The sequence below is a fragment of the Hibiscus syriacus genome, unplaced genomic scaffold, assembly GCF_006381635.1.
Source record: "Hibiscus syriacus cultivar Baekdansim isolate YM2019G1 unplaced genomic scaffold, ASM638163v2 tig00110895_pilon, whole genome shotgun sequence".
Taxonomy (NCBI): domain Eukaryota; kingdom Viridiplantae; phylum Streptophyta; class Magnoliopsida; order Malvales; family Malvaceae; genus Hibiscus; species Hibiscus syriacus.
In genome coordinates, this window is record NW_024062903.1 from 12,616 (window position 1) to 33,510 (window position 20,895).

A 20,895-nucleotide genomic window follows, 5' to 3' on the forward strand; every position below is an offset into this window, starting at 1 on the left:
GCTGTGTTCGAATTGAACAATTGCCAATCTGTTATCATTTCTAATGGCTTTTTGTTCACAAGGATCGGGTACTTTTGTTTTCAGTTCTGATTTTTATGCTTGCATAAAGAAAGAAATGCAAATAATGTCAAATTAGTTCTTTTATTCATAGGGGGAATATCCAAGTTTTCATGATCTAAACAATATCTTGTTGGAACACTACAATTATTTTTCTCTGGGAAAGATAAAAAGGAAAATCATAAATCTCTGGGAAAGAGAAAAAAACGAAAACTAAATGAGAAAAGGCATTCTTCATGGACGAAAACTCCTAGTCAGTATCATGATCATAAACCCAGGGAGCAACTTGTGTTGCTCGATTGCACCCAAATCACCACCGGTTCCTACTTGGTGCTGCTGGATTTGATCAATCAAGCAGCAAATGCTTCTCTTTGTGCTAGGATTTGCCCTCCAACAGAAAAGTTGCTGGCTCGGTTTTTGCAGCATAACCATACTTAGATGTACAGTATTTGCGGTGTACGCCTGTAATTTTCCCCGACGCTGCCTTCTGATGGAAATAACCATCATTTGAGCAATCCCTACACCAAAAATACAAGAAATAACAAAAGTAAGCTTTGCAAGAACATAACTTTATGGTTACTTAAGAAGATGAGCTAGACGGACTTACATTAGTTGCTCTTCTGAGTAGTTAATATACCACTCACTGGTCTTGCTCCAGTGCTTAAACCCACCAATAGTAGACTGAGCAGTGAAAATAGCAGCGGCGGCTAATAAAGAAGGCGGAAATTGAAGCATTTCACTCAACTAGGCAAAGCTCAATCATGAAGAACGACAGAAGTTCAAGCTGGTTCAAAGTCGCATTTAAAACTATCTCAGGTTAATCAATATTGTTGGATGAAAAAGCAAAATGACAATGTTTTGTGGTCACAAACCTTCCTGCTAGATTGAGCAGCTTTGAGAAATCTCCTCATAAACACATACGGCGTTGGAAAAATAGATTGAATTGTAAAGTATTGATCATCAATCTCTCTGCAAATCAAGAGGTATGCATGTATCATCCCCTATTACTTATAGATTCAATATATTTTAGAAACAATGTTGAATCACAAACCATGTCGAGCACTTCTTTCCTGTCGTAAGCCTTGTCAGAAATCAGAATCAGATCCTCTACAACCGGAACAGAAATTTCTTCGTATTTGCAGGCAACAAGCATGGCTGTTATTCCGACCAGCTGAAGTTTCTTCCTCACTACCTGATGAGCCGATAGAAACCTATCGATTATATTGACAGTCAGATATAGGGTTTCTTCCATCAACTCAAACTTGTAATGAACCTGTCAAATTCATGAAATTTGAATTACTACCTAATTCATCTCATAACAAGGAGCATGTCAATTAATGTAACATTTCGCTTACCTCTATCAGCCAGTCGTGGGATAGCTCATCCTTCCGTTAATGTCTCGCTGTTGTGCCATATAGTTTGGAGGAACATGACCGGCACACTGCAAAAATCAATGAAAAAAGTTGAGAGAATCAACCACTCAGTAACTACTCAATTTAAGTTGCAAATGAGCATGAAATCACCTCTGCCTTCCTGTAGAACTCGTATAAATCATCAATGTACTCGACAACTGCAAGAGGATTATTTTTATCACAGTTGTCAATGTCCAGAAAAGGCTCTACATCAATGTCTTCCATTTCAACCTCCTGCAAATGGAAGCATAACATCAGTGCCTTTCAAACAAAAACAAACCCATGATACAAAATCGATCGATGAGTCAGTAAAGGGAAGTGTCCTATACCATCCGGTCAATCTCCTCGGACATAGCTTCAGCATGTTGCACAAACATCTGCATATCGGATTCATTACTTGCCTTGGTGTCATCCAAATCTATGACAATGCAATCATCAGGTTGATTTGGAAATGGCACCGGAAGGACTGATTCCTTGATTACCTGTAAGAGTAAACTAATCATTATCATCAAAGTTTCAATAATACCTAAAAATTATCATTGTAGCATTAGTACCTGGGGTTTGATTTGCTGCTTGTTAGCCATCTCGGCAGCAAACTTCCTGATAAAAAGAACCATAAGCAAAAGAGGCAGAAGAATATGTCTTCTGGAAACCAAAACAAATCACAAAACATAAAGAAAATTTCACTGACCCAGTAATAGGTCTATGCACATGCGTGGATGGGATCTTATTAGAGACTTCATTTCTTCTGAATTAAACACAAAAAGAAAATGGGCAAAGAACATCAACACTATTCCTTTATTACAAATCATCATTTTTTCTTGCTGCTGAGAAAAAAAGAAATACTCATTTTTGGCTACCAAGAGAAACCCACTCATATACATCATTTACTCGTATATTATTCAGGAATCAATCAAACAAAGCCAACAATAGCAAAGAGGAAGGAAGAAAAAGGGGAATACTTTCTTTTCTTTTTCGGCAACCAAACAGAGAGGATTTTAAGAAATTACTCACTCAGATAAAGGTCTCTTTTTGACAGCACATGGGACAGGTGGAGCTCCAAGCACATCACGGTTAATTGTGCACAATGCTCTTCGATTCTGCTCGGCCGCCGCCAGACTTCACACCTCTGCCGGCACGCAAACCCCCTTTTATTTGAAATTAAAAAGAAAACACGTTTCTTTAAAAACTTGAAATTTCCACTAATTATTTAAACATCAAAAATGGGGTTTAATCAGTCACCTTGAAGATTTGAGGGTCCAATAACTCCAGGATTGTTCTCGTCTGATCCAGCCATATATTCCGTATCTACAGACAACGGATTTATGGAATAAGAATCCCCTAATGAAGGTCGTCAAAATCAAGACCCGTCGATCAAAACTAAAGCAAATAATTTTTAATGATTGAAACTGAAAGAAATGATAAAGACCCATTAAAGAAAGAAACAAATCTTCGATTAGAAAACAGTCAAGAACCTGTCTCAATTGAATTTTCCTCGTTGATCTTTGAACTCCAATCAGAAACCCCGTCTCGTTTGATGTTTCACTTCACGGAAAAAAGGGGGAAATGAAATTAAAAAGAGAGATTACCCAAATCTGTCATTTGCAAATGGACAGCAATGGAGTCTCTCTCTCTCTCACTTTTCTATTTTCTTTCTCCCTTCTTTTTTTTGGGCGGGGGGGTTTCTTTTCTTTTACAGTAAAGGACCAAATTAAATAGAGGCCAACAGAACATCTCTAATTTCAAACCTAACGGCTACTTAATTGGATGTATAGTCACAACGCTTAACTCCGATGCCATGTGTTTTCAATTTGTAAGGCCTTTTTTATTACTATGGTAAACTGTACAAATGGTCACTGAACTTATTTAGTACTTGTACTTTGGTTACTGAACTTTTATTACATGCGATATAGTCACTAAAATTTTAATATACTTTTATCACAATCAGTGTCATTAAGAAAAAAACTGATTTAGCACTTTAAAATCGTTTTCCCTAAAGAAATCTTAAAGTATTCTTTCAAATCAACAGTCCTCGACCTTCTTATATCCACATAAATAGTTATTAAACTTATAAAATAATTACATATTGTACCGTTATTTGACGACTTCTATCATTGTCAAACAACACAACGCTCAATATACTAAAAGATCGCCATCCTCAAACTTTTCTACCAGCTACCCCTCATATGATTCACTCAACATTTCTCAAAGTTCTTGACCAAGCATCAATAATTCATCTCCTACTTGGAATCATACTCTTCGCACTTCTTGATTCGGTTAAGGTTCAACTAAGTCGTGCAAAGAGTCGATTACGATGTTGTTTTAGGGTTTTGTACGGTCGAAACACAAGACTTTGAGTACATCGGACATGCTCGAGCTAACAAGTTTATTGGTTCACTCATCCATACGAGCTGATCATACAAATATGATTTCGAGATTAAAATTAAGGGTGCGTTTGGTTCACGGAATGTAAGATTACCGGGGAAAAAGATTCGGTGGGAATAAGATTACTGAGAATGTAATATTTTTGTGTTTGGTTCGTTTAACAAGAATGTAAGATTACAGTGTTTGGTTAAAGGAATAAAAGATTATTAGAATGTATATTTAGCAAATTGTCCTTATTATATATTTGTTTTTTAACAAGTTGAATTCTATTTAATTTTACTATAATTAATTTATATATTTTAATTAAAATTTTAAATTCATAAAATTCATTTAATTTTTTTACAAAATTGAAAATATAAATAGGTTTACTGAAAAGGTAAAATTTTATTTTAACCCCTAAACTTCATATAAAATTCTAATTATGAACTTTTTTTGCAAATCTAAAATAATTTAAGGATAAATTTGCAATTTGACCTTCATAGAATTTTTTTTATTCAACGACCGAAGAATGATATTTTTGAAAAAAAAAATTAAGGGTATTTTAGTCCAAAACGTCGGGAATGTAACAATACCTAAGGGAATGAGGAATCACATTCCCGGTAATCTTACTCAAAAATACCACTGTTGGGAATAAATGATTACCGGAGGTTGGGAATGTTTGTAATCCAAACAGTGAAATGACATTTCATTCCCCCCCGATAATCCAATATTACCTGAATCAAACGTCCCTTAAAGGGTTTGATTGTTGGATGAGGAAACTCCGATATGGAGGTCAAGTTGGACCCTTGTTATTACAATGCATTAATTTCCCTCAAATGGTTGTTAAAAACACAACAAATCATGATTCATTTATTGTTTAAAAATCATTGTTACAAAGATATTATATGTTTGTTGTTGTTGATGTTTTTATTGTTCATATAGGCATGTGTTACAGAAGGAAGTGTTTGGTTCCTCAACAATTGGGATAACAGTAGCACTTCAATGGTAACTGATTTCATCTTATGCAACTCCATCCAATACCCTATTAAATCGTTACAACTTCTACTTTATTCGTGGCAAATGATTGGATGGTAAGGATATTTTAGTTGTATTTGAGACTTGGATGAAACAACAAATTAACAGTAAAAAAATTTAATATGACGAGTGTTACGTCTTTCGGTCGTCGTATTATAAGCAAAATAAGGTCAATGATTGTCGATTTAAAAGAAGATCTTAAGTCTTTTGGGAAAGCAAATTTTAATGTTTCGTGTCGACTTTCTTAATAATAGTGATTATAGTAAAAGTAAACTAAAAGTTTAGTAATTGTATTATAAGTTTTAAAAAATTGATAAATAAAACATAAACACTCTAAAAGTTTAGTAATCATTTATATAATTTATCTTTATTATTATTTCTAATTAGTTGTTTTTGGGTCAAACCATGCTGAATTAAAAGAGTATTAAGAAATTTGGGCTATGGAATATCATGACCCAAATACATAATCCGACCACTCACAAATAGGGATGACAACAGGCCGGATCTGGACTGGATCCAGCTAGATACAGATCTAAACCCATTTTCACATCCTGGATCTAGATCCGTCCCGATTTATGGGTCTAGAAAACTGAGACCAAGATCCTAATCCAACAGATCTCATGGATTTGGGTCCAAAACGGGTCTGTTTAAAAAAAGACCATTCGACCTATTTTTTAATGTAATAAAACTGTCATTAACTAATTCCACATCGCATCACCGATGGAGAAAAGATTAATTTCAATAAAACTAGTAAAAAAAAAAGAAAAAAAAAGATAAACTAAAGTCTTAAAAAAACTCCAACACAATTACACAAATGTCTTTTGAATAACACAAATATTAAAAAAATGTAGATCATGAAACATTCTATTTTCACAAGCCTAGTTTAAAACCTATTAGAACTCAACCCTATAAGAACCCAGTCTCTTTGTTTATAAATATTTATTTATATTTTAAAACCTATTATGTCATTTATATATATTTTAAGAGAAAATCGCCTCAGTGACCAAAAAAAGTTATAATATACGATTTTAACCAACTTTTTTTGGATTTGCCAAAATGACCAACAAATCGCAACGCGAATAAAAATCGCAACGCGATCCCCAGAATCGCAAATCAGTTTCCAGAATCGCAAATCAGTTTCCAAAATCGCAACGCGATTATGGAAAATCGCAATGCGAGCGATTCTTGAAAATCGCGATGCGATAGTACAAATTCGCATTGCGATTTTCCATAATCGCAACGCGAATATGAAAATCGCAACGCGAACACATAAATCGCAACGCGTATCCGTAAATCGCAACGTGTATCCGTAAATCGCAACGCGTATGGGTAAATCGCAATGCGTATCCGTATCGCAACGCGTATCCGTAAATCGCAACGATAATACATAAAATCGCAACGCGTATCCGTAAATCGCAACGCGATATTTAAAGCGCCATTATAATCGCTACGCGTATTTTATTTTCAAATTACAAAAAGAATATTAAGACAAAATCCCGTAATCGCAACTCATAACCTAAAACCTAAAATCACAACTCAGTCCCATCTCCATCTCTCACTCTCTACGGCGAAGAAATCCGTCCCCATCTCCGAAGATTTCCGTCCCCATCTCCGGCGAAATCCCTCACAACCATTCACGGTCAGAAATCCCTCACAATATTCAGAAATGGAAATCAACCTCCGAGGGTTTTTTTTTAATTATTTTTATTTTGAAATGTTTGCATTATTGTAGGTTTTTCATATTGAAACTGATGATAAGTTTACTGGTCATTTCAATAATAGATTAACCATTTCACTTAGATTTCATTTCGCGTTACGATTCTGTCGTTGCGATTTTCATTTCGCGTTGCTATTCTCTCGTTGCGATTTTCAGTTAGTATTTGTCTTTATCTTTGTTCTGTCTTTTGGTTGAAGTAATGCAATCCATTCAAGTTTCAATTTGCAGAAGAGTCGCAACGAGATAAATGAAAATCGCAACGAGAGAATGACTGTCGCAACGAGAGAATCGCAACGCGAAATGAAAATCGCAACGAGAGAATCGCAACGCGAAACCAAAATCGCATTGCGATTTTCATTTCGCGTTGCGATCTCTCGTTGCGATTTTCATTTCGCGTTGCGATTCTCTCGTTGCGATTGTCATCTCGCGTTGCGATTCTCTCGTTGCGATTTTCATTTCAACCAAAAGACAAAACAGTGTTGCAAATTTTAGTTTCAAGAATAAACTACTACTTTTTATGTTTATTGTTTTTGGTATATCTTCACAGTGTAGTTTTTGGTATATCTAACTTGTATGTTTATTGTTTTTGTAGAAATTTTTTTCGGCTCAATTGACCTTGAGAAATAAAGTCAGCCTGGCCACTACAATTGCAAAGAAGCTTTCACCTGCTCAAAGACAATTGTTTGAGGAAACCTGCTTCGGGCCATGGCTGAGAGTACAGCATCCGGGTGGAGATGCTAATTTGACCCATTTGTGGCTTCAGACCATGACATCAAATCTACCCGACAGTATACAACGTGGTGAGGAAGAGATATGGTTTCATTTTCCACCAGCGTATACTTGCTTTGGGCGGAAGGAGTTCTGCTTAATCACTGGTCTACGATTCGGACACGATGATGTAGGCCGGTACACTCGTCATATCGCCCGCCCATCATGGTTATCCCGGGTTTTTCCGGATGAGTCAATGGAGAAGCCGAACCTACATGTTGACGACCTGAAGAAATTATTTAATAAGAAAGCTGGTTTCACTCGGATGGAAGACGTCGATGTTGTCCGAGTATGCCTTCTACTACTTGTGTATGCCGGCTTTTTAGGCAGAGAGGCCAGACAACCTATTCATCGGGAGCTAATAATATTGGTAGAGGACCTGAATGCATGAATCTGTTTCCGTGGGGTTCGTATATGGAAAGCTAATAATATTGGTAGATTAGCCATTTCACTTAGATTGCTTAGTAAATTTATTCGGTTGCTGCCAATTCTGCTAAACTGTGTATTCTTTAACACTGTGAATAGTATTTGTCTTTGTTTTGTCTTTTGGTTGAAAGTAAATTTGTTCGGTTGCCAATTCTGCTAAACTGTGTATTCTTTAACACTGTGAAATATATTTGTCTTTGTTTTGTCTTTTGGTTGAAAGTAAATTTGTTCGGTTGCTGCCAATTCTGCTAAACTGTGTATTCTTTAACTGTGAAATAGTATTTGTCTTTGTTTTGTCTTTTGGTTGAAAGTAAATTTGTTCGGTTGCTGCCAATTCTGCTAAACTGTGTATTCTTTAACACTGTGAAATAGTATTTGTCTTTGTTTTGTCTTTTGGTTGAAAGTAAATTTGTTCGGTTGCTGCCAATTCTGCTAAACTGTGTATTCTTTAACACTGTGAAATAGTATTTGTCTTTGTTTTGTCTTTTGGTTGAAAGTTTCAATTTGCAGAAGAAGAAATAGTTTACTTTCGCAACACGAAACTTAAAATCGCAACGCGAAACCAAAATCGCAACGCGAAATGAAAATCGCAACGACAGAATCGCAACGCGAAACCAAAATCGCAACGACAAGATCGCAACGCGAAACCAAAATCGCATTGCGATTTTCATTTCGCGTTGCGATTCTTTCGTTGCGATTTTCATTTCGCATTGCGATTCTGTCGTTGCGATTTTCATTTCGCGTTGCGATTTTGGTTTCGCGTTGCGATTTTAAGTTTCGTGTTGCGAAAGTAAACTATCTTCTTCTGCAAATTGAAACTTGAATGGATTGCATTACTTCAACCAATAGACAAAACAAAGACAAATACTAACTTCAGGGTATTAGTTTGAAACATATTTTTCTTTGTTATCTGATGCATTTTGTGAACTATGATAGAATAATGACTTGGGTGAATACAATGCAAGTTTGAAACATATTTGTCTTTGTTTTCACTGTTTAAATATCATGTCTGTTTATTTACTGATTTTTGTATTTAATTATTTAGCGGCCCGATAGAGTGGATGCTTTACGTCGGGTTATGCTTGCACGACGGAGTTCACGCATCAGACAGCGTGCACGTGCTATTAAGTCTCCGTACACCCCAATAGTGCGAAGACACCGTAAGAAGAAGCCCGACTCGCCTGTCATCCCTCAAGAGTCCACTCCTATCGTTGAAGAGGCCCCCCATATCATTCCTCGAGAGTCCCCTCCCACCGTTCAAGAGGCCACTGTCATCATTGAAGAGGTCCCTCCCACCATTCAAGAGCCCGATTCACATGGCGTCATATGTAGGCTTCTTGAGAAACCCTCTGACGTGCCGGACATGATGGATTCAAGTTGGCTCTCGTATGAGTTACCGGCCAGTACCATACCGGTATCTGAAGAGGAGAGGGAACAACTACCGGACACAATTTTGGATAACACCCTTTGGGCTAAGACCGCAGTTGATTTTTATCTACATGAGCGGAGCAAGGGGTGTTTCACTGACATATGCAAGCTCACCGATGATATCTTTTTGTTGCTTGAACGGCCTTGGTGGGGCGTATTATTAGGGGTCGAAGACAATGGCTATTTCGATGGGGGGTAAGTCTTATATTTTTCTTATATTTCAATTTGATTAATTTTTTTTTTAAATTTATGTAAGTCACTAATATATGTCTTTTTTTGTAAAACAGCATATCGATGCGTGGGTGACACGTCTTCTAATAATAAGAAAACTTAAGAAAAATAAAAATATACGATATACAATAATGCCGACGTCTTTTCACGCCGTTCACTTGAAGAATGCACGAGATGAATCATTTGATTTGGGCAATGGACAAGCTAAACTTTATCCTGCATGGTGGGAGGTCGATAAGGTTAGTATTTATTTTAGATTGAGTTTAAAGGTTTTATGAAATAAGTGCGCAAATGAATGAATTATTACTTATGATTGCAGGTGTTTATCCCTGTTTTGGAACGTAAACATTGGATTCTCGTCGAGCTTCAGCTCCCATCCCTTAAGACAATAGTGTATGACAGCATGATAAATTACATATCATTGGCTGATTTAAGAGATGTTATTAAGGGATGAGCTCTCATTTGGCTAAATTCTTGGATGCGATCAATTATTGGACTCGTTCTGGAAACAAGAAGCCAAAGAAGCTCATATTACAGTTATTAGAGACGAGACCGCGCCACAACAAACGAGCGGAGCCAGAGGAGATTGTGGTCCTCTCGTATGCTTGGCGTTGGAGCGTTTGACGACGGGAAGCATCAAGTATCTACCTCCCACCGATAGAGATAAAGCTGCAGTAGGCTTGTGTTTCGGCATTATATGGCTAAATCGATATATACGAGACGCTGCCTACCTGCTCCGCGTTATAAAAATGTCCATAAACAATTGGTAAGTTTATATACTTTTGGTTTGAAAATGTTTGGTTAAGTAACTAGAATTCAATAATTTGCTGTTTGTAGGTTTTAGATGTGTAGAAAGTGTTGTTTGAACAAATGTTTGGTTTCTGCAGGTTAATCTCAGAAGTGAACTGCGTGAAAATGATGTCGAGCTGCAAAAGTTGATTCAATAGTTTAATTGATTGTTTTTTGATTGTTTAATTGATTTGTAAAAGTTGATTCAATAGTAGATGATCGGAAATAAGAATTATTGCTTATTTTTTGATTGTTTAATTGATTTGTAAAAGATGATTTGTAAAAGTTGATTTGTGTAATTGATGCGAACATAATTCTTATTTGTGCTTGTTTAATTGATTGAAATGTAATGGTTGATTTTGTTGATTTCAATCTGCATTATGTTGAAGGCAAAAATGACTATCGCAATGCGAAATGAAAATCGCAATGCGAAATGAAAATCGCAACGAGAGAATCGCAATGCGAAATGAAAATCGCAATGCGGAAATGAAAATCGCAATGCGTTTATAATTTCGCATTGCGATTATCTCGTTGCGATTTTCATTTCGCATTGCGATTCTTTCGTTGCGATTTTCATTTCGCATTGCGATTCTTTCGTTGCGATTTTCATTTCGCATTGCGATTTTAATTTCGCATTGCGATTCTGTCGTTGCGATTTTCATTTCGCATTGCGATTTTCATTTCGCATTGCGATTTTCATTTCGCATTGCGATTCTCTCGTTGCGATTTTCATTTCGCATTGCGATTTTCATTTCGCATTGCGATTCTCTCGTTGCGATTTTCATTTCCGCATTGCGATTTTCATGTTGGGATTTTCATTTCGCGTTGCGATTGTATTTTCCGTGTTGCGATAGTCAAATGCATGCCTAATAGTGATAACAACTGAATAACAAGAGTTGGTTAAGTCAAAATGGTTGGCCTGAGTCATTAATTCAACTGAAAATGTTAAAAGTTCACACATAAAATCCACATAATACAACGTTTGCATTTAAAAATCACCTAAGTTAACAGTCTCAAAAGGTGAAGCCAATCGTGATTGGGATTTTAAAGATGATTGCCTTTTGCTTGACACCATATGAGCTTTGGATTTTGATGAGGATCCATATTTTGGTAGAGGAAAGATGATTTTGATGGCACTGGTGATCCACATGTCAACCTTGTATGACCACTTTCCTTGCACCGACTACATGTCGATCTCTTCTTCTCTTCACCCTTAGACGGTATACGATCGTGACTTTTTGGTCGGCCAGGTAGCCTTCTGTCCATGGCTGGTGGCAAAACTGTTTGTAAGTCATCTGGTATGTCCCACTCAGAAGGATGTGGAATAGGGTAGACAATCTCGGCATAAGTCTGTCGATAAACTTCTGTAGTGTAGCAATCCATAGCGTATGCGCTTGAATCATCTTGGTTTAAATGAAGAGCAACTTTTATAACATGGCCACACGGATAACCAGATGTTTGCCATTTCATACAACTACACGTCTTTGCATTTAGATCGACTAGCCCATTTAAGTTATTATCCAGTACTTGAAACAAAGTGTTTGAACATGGTTCAACTCTCCATGACGTTGACTTCACAACACGTTTCGTTATCTTTTTTTCAGTCCATGGTGTAACACGATGTTCCAATGTTCCTGTAAATTTAAATAAACAATACTTAGTAAAATATATAAATATGATAAGTTACGAATTCAAAGAATAATACCTGCATGGTTTCTTTTCTTGTAGTACCACTGTTGAATAGAGGCTCGAAAAAACTCCATTAACATAGTAATGGGTAATTTCCGGGAATGACGACTTAGAGCGTTGATTGATTCTGCACTATTAGACGTCATGAAACCATATCTTGCTCCAAGTTGATGTACTCTTGACCATCTTTCAAACCCGACATCTTCTAGTGTTTGAGCACACTGAGGCAAAACACGTCTTAAACAATTTATATGCTTATTGAAATCCACTTCCCGATAAGCTTTTACAGCCTTCCAGTATGTCCATTTGTGCTTTTTTATACCAGCAGACCTTGATTTTAGATTTCTATACAAATGAACACCACAAAGTCCATGAAAAGCATCTGGGAAACACCTTCTAACAGCGTTGTCAATTGAGTTTGCCCTATCGGATATGATTGTCAGATTGCTAATAGGACCTATGCAATCCCTAAGATGCCCCATAAACCATGTCCATGAATCAGAGGTTTCAGATTTGCCAACCCCGTAAGCTATTGGCAATATCCCATTGTTAGCATCCATGGCTACTGCTAATAAGTTTACTCCAAGGTATCGACCTTTCAAATGTGCTCCGTCAACTATAATAACTGGGCGCATGCAAGTAATAAACGAACGAATCTACAAAATAATATACACAAGAAATATAATCATTTAAATGTGAAATGCATGTAACTAACAAAAATGAGTCAACAAAATTATATTGATTTACTAACCGTAGCACCAATGGCGATAAACAGCAACTCAAAGCGTCCATCTCTATCTGTTTTGATATGAGTTACCGACCCAGGATTTTTCAGCTTTAAATTGTGACAATAAGCCGGCAGTTGGGCAAACGATGCTTCTGGCGACCCCCTCAACAATTCCAAGGCATAACATTTGGCTCTCCAAGCTTGAGAATATGATATACTAATCTTGAACCGAGCATTCATGTCAGTCATAATTTCATGTCCCCGATATACCCTGCCATTCAAAAACATTAACTCAGCCAGAAAACCACCCAACACCTTTTGTTTGCCTGTCTATGGTGAGGAAAAACTTGGGTTCTTGAACATGTATGTTTATCAATAAAGTCCTAACTTGAAACATTTTGCAATCTTTTATTCTCTTTGCAATCATACGCCACGTACAGTTTTTGTCAATCATACACCTTGTTTCGAAACGATCTTTGCTTGATTTGTTAACTTTTAGTTGATAGCCATCTTCCACACATTTCGTATATAAAGCTATCTTCAAGTCTTCCTTTGTATCAAAACAATCATCTTTCTTGATACGAATAACTTTTGTGTAACAATCAACTGCTTTCTTATCAACTCTTCTTCCGGTATCTGAAGTAATTCTGGCATATTCCAGTTATACGCCCTGGCATTTCTTTTCTTCGGGACTTTTTCTTCTTCTTTTTCTTCTTCAGGATTATATGAATTACAGAATGGATGTTCAACATGTTCATTCACAGTCGTAACTTCCTCCTCATTATCATCAACATTACATTCTTCGGCAACGGCTGTTTCATCATCAAAATTCGGGTATTGACCAATATCAATATCATTACACGCATGGTCTGTTTCTTCTTCTGAAACATCATCAAAATCCGTGTATTGACCAATATCAAAGTCCGGATATTGACCAAGACCAAATTTCGAATACTGACTAGTACTCACAATTTTTTCTGTTGGCTCATCATCGTCTAACTGGTCAATACGAAAACCGGAATTTGGTGCTGAAAGTTGATTGGGATTTGGATTAGAGAAAGGTTGTGGGTTTTGAGAAAAACTTAGTTGATTACTACCCGCTACTGACCCAACAATACTACTTCTAGGTTCAACAACATACAATGTAACATCATCTTGTGAAACACTAATGTAAGCAATGAATCGTTCAACATCTTCATTGTCGGTTAACAAATAAACTTTACCATTTCTCTGATAAGATAGCCTAAATCCACTTAGGGGCTCTAAATTCAATTTATTTGAAACACGTAGCATTAGAGTTTCATAAGTTAACTTTTGTAAAGACAATTTTAGTTGAAGATTCATGGGTAAAGGCATATATTGTAAAACACCATGAACATTATCCCATGACCCTCCAAAACACAATCTATCCAAACATGATCAACATTAGATGATTTCATGGTTGTAAATTAATTTACTAAACAGACGAGCTGCGAAACTAAAACCTGTTGCCGGATTGGGAAGGATGTCGTTGGATATAGGAACGGATGTCGCCGGAGAGAGTGATAGATGGAGATGGAATGAGTTGCGATTTAGGGATTTAGTTTATGATTTCAGTGTTATATACCCAAAATTTCAGTGTTGTGATTTACAGATTCTCGTTGCGATTTACGGATTATCGTTGCGATTTACAGATTCTCGTTGCGATTTACGGATTATCGTTGCGATTTACGGATACGCGTTGCGATTTACGGATTATCGTTGCGATTTACGGATACGCGTTGCGATTTACGGATACGCATTGCGATTTACGGATACGCGTTGCGATTTACGGATACACGTTGCGGTTTACGGATACGCGTTGCGATTTACGGATACGCGTTGCGATATACGGATACGCATTGCGATTTACCCATACGCGTTGCGATTTACGGATACACGTTGCGATTTACGGATACGCGTTGCGATTTATGTGTTCGCGTTGCGATTTTCATATTCGCGTTGCGATTATGGAAAATCGCAATGCGAATTTGTACTATCGCATCGCGATTTTCAAGAATCGCGTTGCGATTTTGGAAACTGATTTGCGATTCTGGGGATCGCGTTGCGATTTTTATTTCGCGTTGCGAATTTGTTGGTCATTTTGGCAAATCCAAAAAAAGTTGGTTAAAATCGTATATTATAACTTTTTTTTGGTCACTGAGGCGATTTTCTCTTTTAAAAATCAAAGGTGGACTTTTCTATAAACGGATAAATATGTCCAGACTCGATATTTTAATGTCAGATTTGAATCCAAATCCATACTTTAATCAGAGGATCCATATCCGATCTGGATCTGTCGGATTTAAAATTTTAAGATCCAAACCCGGATCTAAATCTACAAATTTGGGTAGTGTCCAGCATCCATCGTCATCCCTACCCACAAATTCCAACCTAGTACCTTTATTCTTGCTTTAAAATATGGCAAACTACCGCAATGATCATTTACATTTTATTTTATATATTTTACTCATCAATTTTTAAAAAAATAAGTTTTGATCACTGAAACATTAAATGCAATTAAGTTATTGACGCGAGACGTAAATAGAAGAGTTAAATTATTTGAATTTATATATAAATATAAGTTGTAACATTAAATTTTAATAAAATTATTTTTTTCAACATCTCAAATTTAAATGGTCTATATAATAAGTGTTCAGTATATAAATTTTTATTATTTTGAATATACTTTACATCAAATTTAAATTGGCATTTAACTCCCAAGATAATAATTTAATGACTAAATTAATAGGACATATTCAAAATAATATTACTAATTTAAAATTTTAACTAAAATATTGTAAAATTTGAGATCAATTATATTAAGTTAGGGATGTTTGGTACCATTAAACATTGAAATAACTAAAAAACAATTATGATAATAAGTCGGAAATAATCAAAGCCTAAAAGAAAACTTAGAACCTCGTGAAATCAACCCTTCATCTATAGGTGAAATTTGGTTTTTGATCCCTATACTACTAAATTTGTTATTTAATCCTATAATTTAGTAACAGTTATTTCACTTTATAATTTCATTAGTTAATTTGAATAGTTAATTATTTCAATTTAAAATGTTATATACTCATGCATGAATCAAACTACCTCAGTGATCAAAGGGATAAACGTTATCTCTAGATGTTTCAAGTTTGAGCACAATAAATTTTAAAGGTGTTTAAACTTTCATAATTAAATGGTTAAGAACGTTTAAAATATATACTACATATAGGGATGGGCATGGGTCGGGTTTTTGGTCCACCCGACCTGACCAGAGAACAATGAGTCCTCCACCAGAGACCCGACCCGACCAAAACAAATTTTCACCCTACCTGAACCCGACCCGATATATAACTTAAAAATCCGACCCGAAATAATAAAAAAATTATTTTTATTCAATAAAAATAGTGACTTAATTGAAAAAAATAATATATAGAGAGGTGTTATTGTAGTTATTCATAAATATTTAAGGTAAAATTATATATTTTTCGAATCGGGTCGGATATTTTTCACCCTAAACTCGAACTCGACCCGACCCAAACCAGATTTAAAAAAAAAAAAAAAATCGACGCGACCGAGTTGGGTCAAAACCCGTTAGATTGGGTCCCATGCCCATCCTTAACTACATATAATCATCGTAGATTAATACCAAAATACTATATGTTACTGTCTTAAAAACATATATTCCAACACAAAAGAATTATAACAGGCGTTTTTTATTTCGAAAAAATAATATTAAAACTTTAACTAAAATAATTAATTATTTGAACTTACAAAAGCAAATCATGGCCGTCCATTTAAGAGTAACAAACTTCGATTATATTTTAAGAAATAAGCCGCGAAAAAAAAACCTTTATTCTAACAGATAACACGAAAAACCCGCAAAAGAAATTCACTCACGTGCCAATAAAACACTCCGGCGTTCATGCAAATTTAGGATTAGGGTTTCTTTGCATGTCCCTATGATGATCTGCCTCTTTCATTCCCGGATAATATTGTCAATGATTCATGTTTGACGTATAGATAATTGGATTTACATCTTGAGTTAGTCTAGCCAAAAATTGAGCCGGCGCTTGGCAAGTCAGTCACATCATATTGATAGTCGTCTAGATCTAGGGAAATGAGGTAGCTATAGCAGAAAACAACTTCAGATGGTGATGGATGTTGGAGAAAGAGACGGAGATAGCGAAGACGGAGGATTTGAGAAGTTCGGGGAAGATAACGGAACGAAATCGCCCGCCTGTTTGGTTGATGAAATGGTGAATATGATGGAATGCGTTTCTCGATTTGGGGATTATCGGAGAACCCAAAAGAAAGAGTGTTACAATATGTTTAGGCGATTGAAGATTTTCTTGCCTTTATTCAATGAAATTCGGCAGTTCCCCGATCAGCTCGAATGGTGTGGCTTCTTTGTATAAGTTGAAGAAAGCGATTCGTTTGGCGGTGAAGCTGTTGAAAACTTGCAACGAGGGTAGCAAGATTTACCTGGTAAGAGGGATACATCAATTTGCTGATATAATCATTTTTATTTTGTAATGTCAATTTAGGGATGTGCATTTTAACTTAACTCGGCAGGTTCTAATCTTATTTAGTTTGATTGGTTCAGTTTTTTATTTTAAAAATTTGGGTTTGGATAAGTTTAAGCACTTAGATTTAGACTGAAAAAAACCAACCTGATATGAGATACTATAATTATCTAAATAACTGTAATAGTATTTCTATTTATTTTTCAATTAAATGTTTATTTCACCTAACAATAACATATATATATATATATTTGTGTGTGTGTGTGTGTGTGTTATATTTGAGTAGAGTCGAATTAGGTCAGTTATGGGTTTTAATCGCAAAAAATGGGGATGGATGTACCTTCCTAGATTTGAGTCAAGCTAAATGCAGGTGAAAATATTTAATTTTTTAGTATGATTCGGATAAGTCAAAAACCTCATTTGATCTATGACCATCCTTAAATATCATGGATATGAAAAAATTCTAATTGTTGCTTTAAACTTATGTTCTGAGTTTTGCCTTTGTAATTCAGGCATTCGAGAGTGAGGCCGTAATGATTAAATTCCACACTGTTTTCTGGAAGTTGACTCAAGCTTTGGAAGAGTTGCCTTATGATGAACTTCAGGTATCTGACGAAGTGAGGGAACAGGTAAGAAAATATTATCTTTCTTGCATGTCAAGATACATATATCTATATATGCATATACACATACATAGATATAAGATTATGAAGCATAAACACTTTTGATAGGATATGTTTCGTATTCAAAGTAGGTAAATTTGATTATTGGTAAATAATATGTATATGATGTTTATATAAAATTGTATCTGGATTGTAAAACAGATTCAGCTGATGCTGACACAATTAGCCCGAGCCAAAAGAGAGCAGATACACAAGATATAGAGCTTGCTGTAGATTTGATGGCGGTTTCCTCAAAAACTGATGAAAGGAATGCTGATATTGCCATTGTAGAAAGGCTAGCCAAAAAGCTAGAACTACATACCGTTGAGGACTTGAAGATAGAAACCGTAGCTGTACAGAAACTTGCTAAAGAAAGAGGCGGCATTTCAGAGTCTACACAGCAGCAAATTATACGACTTTTCAACAAATTCAAGCATTTTGTAGGCATGGAAATTACCAATGTTCTTGATGATCCTTCCATTCCACAAATATCGGGGAAATCCCAATCTTCGGTCATCCCTCATGAGTTCCTCTGTCCCATCACAGTTGAAATAATGAGAGATCCTGTTATTGTTGCCAGTGGACAGGTAACGTTATATGTATACACTTGAAAGAAGAAATGTAGAAGTGTTAGAAAAAGTTGGGTTGGAGCGGTTGTTGGCAAATAATCCCTTTTAGATTAGACGGAAAGTAGCGGCCGGTTGTTTGGTGGAGGGGAAGTGGAAAGGAAGCCTTGTATGGTGACCTATATAATGATCCTTTGTTTATCGTTATCTTCAGTCCATTTACTCTCTACTTTTTCTCCATCGAACAACCACAACACTCCACCCAAATCAGAAGAGGTAAACCGTTAACAACCGTTACAATTCAACTTTTTCATTCAACAAAAAAAAAGTTTTGCATCAATGAAGAGCCGACCTAGCTTGGGTCCACATTCGGTTCTTTTTAAAACAGTATGAAATGTATATGTATCATGATCTGTCAATCGGTATTCGGTAAGGTACTGCAACTTTCTTAGGCCATGTCATTGAGCACAAGCCAGTATTGTCGACTTTGGGTACCTTGTGCTCATGACACCGGTATGAAGCGACCCAAGGAAGCATTAGAACCTTGTCAGTCGACCGATCATGACAGTTTATCATTTATTTTACAAGATGATCACCATTTTATGCTATGGGAAACTTGTTGATTTTATATGTTTCCTGTTTTTTTGATGAAATTCAGACATTTGAAAGGGAGAGCATCCAGAAGTGGTTTGATTCTAATCATTGAACTTGTCCAAAGACCAGGCAGACTCTAGCTCACTTGTCAGTGGCACCAAATTATGCCCTCAAGAACCTTATAACACAATGGTGTGAGAAGAACAACATTCATCTCCCCAAGAAAGAGGATCAACCATCTTCCAAGAGATTCTTAGCTGATCACAAAGACGAAATGTCGTGTCTGGTTAACAAACTATCTTCCAGTCAATTAGAAGTGCAGAGAAGGGCCGTGAAGAATATCCGTATGCTTTCCAAGGAGAATCCAGAGAAATTAGAGTTTTGATAGCCAAAAATGGAGCAATCCCACAATTAGTGCATCTGTTGTCCTATCCGGATTCTAAGATCCAAGAGCATGCGGTTACAGCTCTATTGAACTTATCCATTGACGAGTCTAACAAGAGGCTCATAACCGATGAACGCGCCATACCCCCGATAATAGAAGTCATGCAAAAGGGAAAGTATGGAGACTAGAGAGAATTCAGCAGCCGCTTTATTTTTGCTTGTCGATGCTCGACGATAACAAAGTGACGATAGCTCTCGAAGATGGCATTCCCCCCCTTGTGGATTTGTTGCAGAACGGAACGATTAGAGGTAAAAGGGATGCTGTCACTGCACTGTTCAGCTTATCTCTCAACCACTTAAATAAGGTAAGGGCTATTGAGACTGGCATTGTCCCACCATTACTGGAGTTACTCGAGGACCAAAACCAAGGCATGGTTGATGAGGCTCTCTCCATCTTATTACTTCTTGCAACTGCCCGGAGGGGACACGAGATCGTACAGCTCTCGTTCATCGAAACTCTTGTCGACTTCATCAAAACTGAACCCCTAAGAATAAGGAGTGTGCAACCTCAGTTCTTCTCGAGTTGAATTCAAATAATTCATCTCACATCCTTGCAGCCCTTCAGTTTGGGGTATATGAGCATTTAGTTAAGATCAAGCAGAGTGGAACAAATAAAGCTCAGAGGAAAGCAACTGCTCTTTTACAGCTTATGAGCAAGTGTGAACAAATTCCATAAATTTTGTCAACTATATACATATATGCATGCATATCCATATATATAGATAGAAACCCCAAATCTAAATTAGCTGTTGATTATTCTTTTGTCTTCACTTTTTTGGGGTTAATCCTCTCTGTAAAGAGATGATGATAATCTGTTCACAGATATTAGAGTATGTATTCCACAATTAATTGTGGCCCGTAACTTAGTAGAGGTATTTTGCTTGTACTGTATTCATAGATGAGGAGCCATACTGGTTTTCCCTTAATATCTTAATTTCCCCTATAATTTCTAATTTATGCAGAGTTGTAGATAAATCTTATTAGTAGGTTTTTGTTTTTAGATTTTCAGTAAGATGTATGTTGGATTTAAAGTAAGGCTGAAGGTAAGATAAATTATAATAAAAAAGTAAAATTGAACTAAATTTATATAAGTCTATTTTGAACACCCCTAAGTAAAAACGTTATTTCAATCACATAATTTATTTCTATTAAATTTAGAATGAATTATCATTATGAAATAGTTACATTTTTTTAGCATTAACTAATAGATACAATTGACCATAAATTTTTGAAAGATATAACTTACAAATCACGTTTTTAAGGATCTTTTTACTCTAATTTAGGGACTTTAAGATTGGTGATATATGATTTTTTTAAGATTATTGTTTCATGGAAATTTTAGGTCTTAATTTTGGATTTACACGTATGCACTTGTTCCACTTAGTCTTTATAATTTTTTATATTATATAAATTTGTTAAATAAAAAAGTTAAATGATACAAATAATAA

At 35.9% G+C, this 20,895-nt stretch overlaps 2 pseudogenes; one reads left to right on the top strand and one right to left on the bottom strand.

Annotated features, from left to right (window-relative positions):
* Positions 1-364: 364 nt before the first annotated feature.
* On the bottom strand, positions 365-3,067 carry LOC120146120 (annotated as a pseudogene).
* A 13,467-nt stretch (positions 3,068-16,534) lies between these two features.
* LOC120146119 lies at positions 16,535-20,187 on the top strand (annotated as a pseudogene).
* The last annotated feature ends 708 nt before the right edge of the window (positions 20,188-20,895 follow it).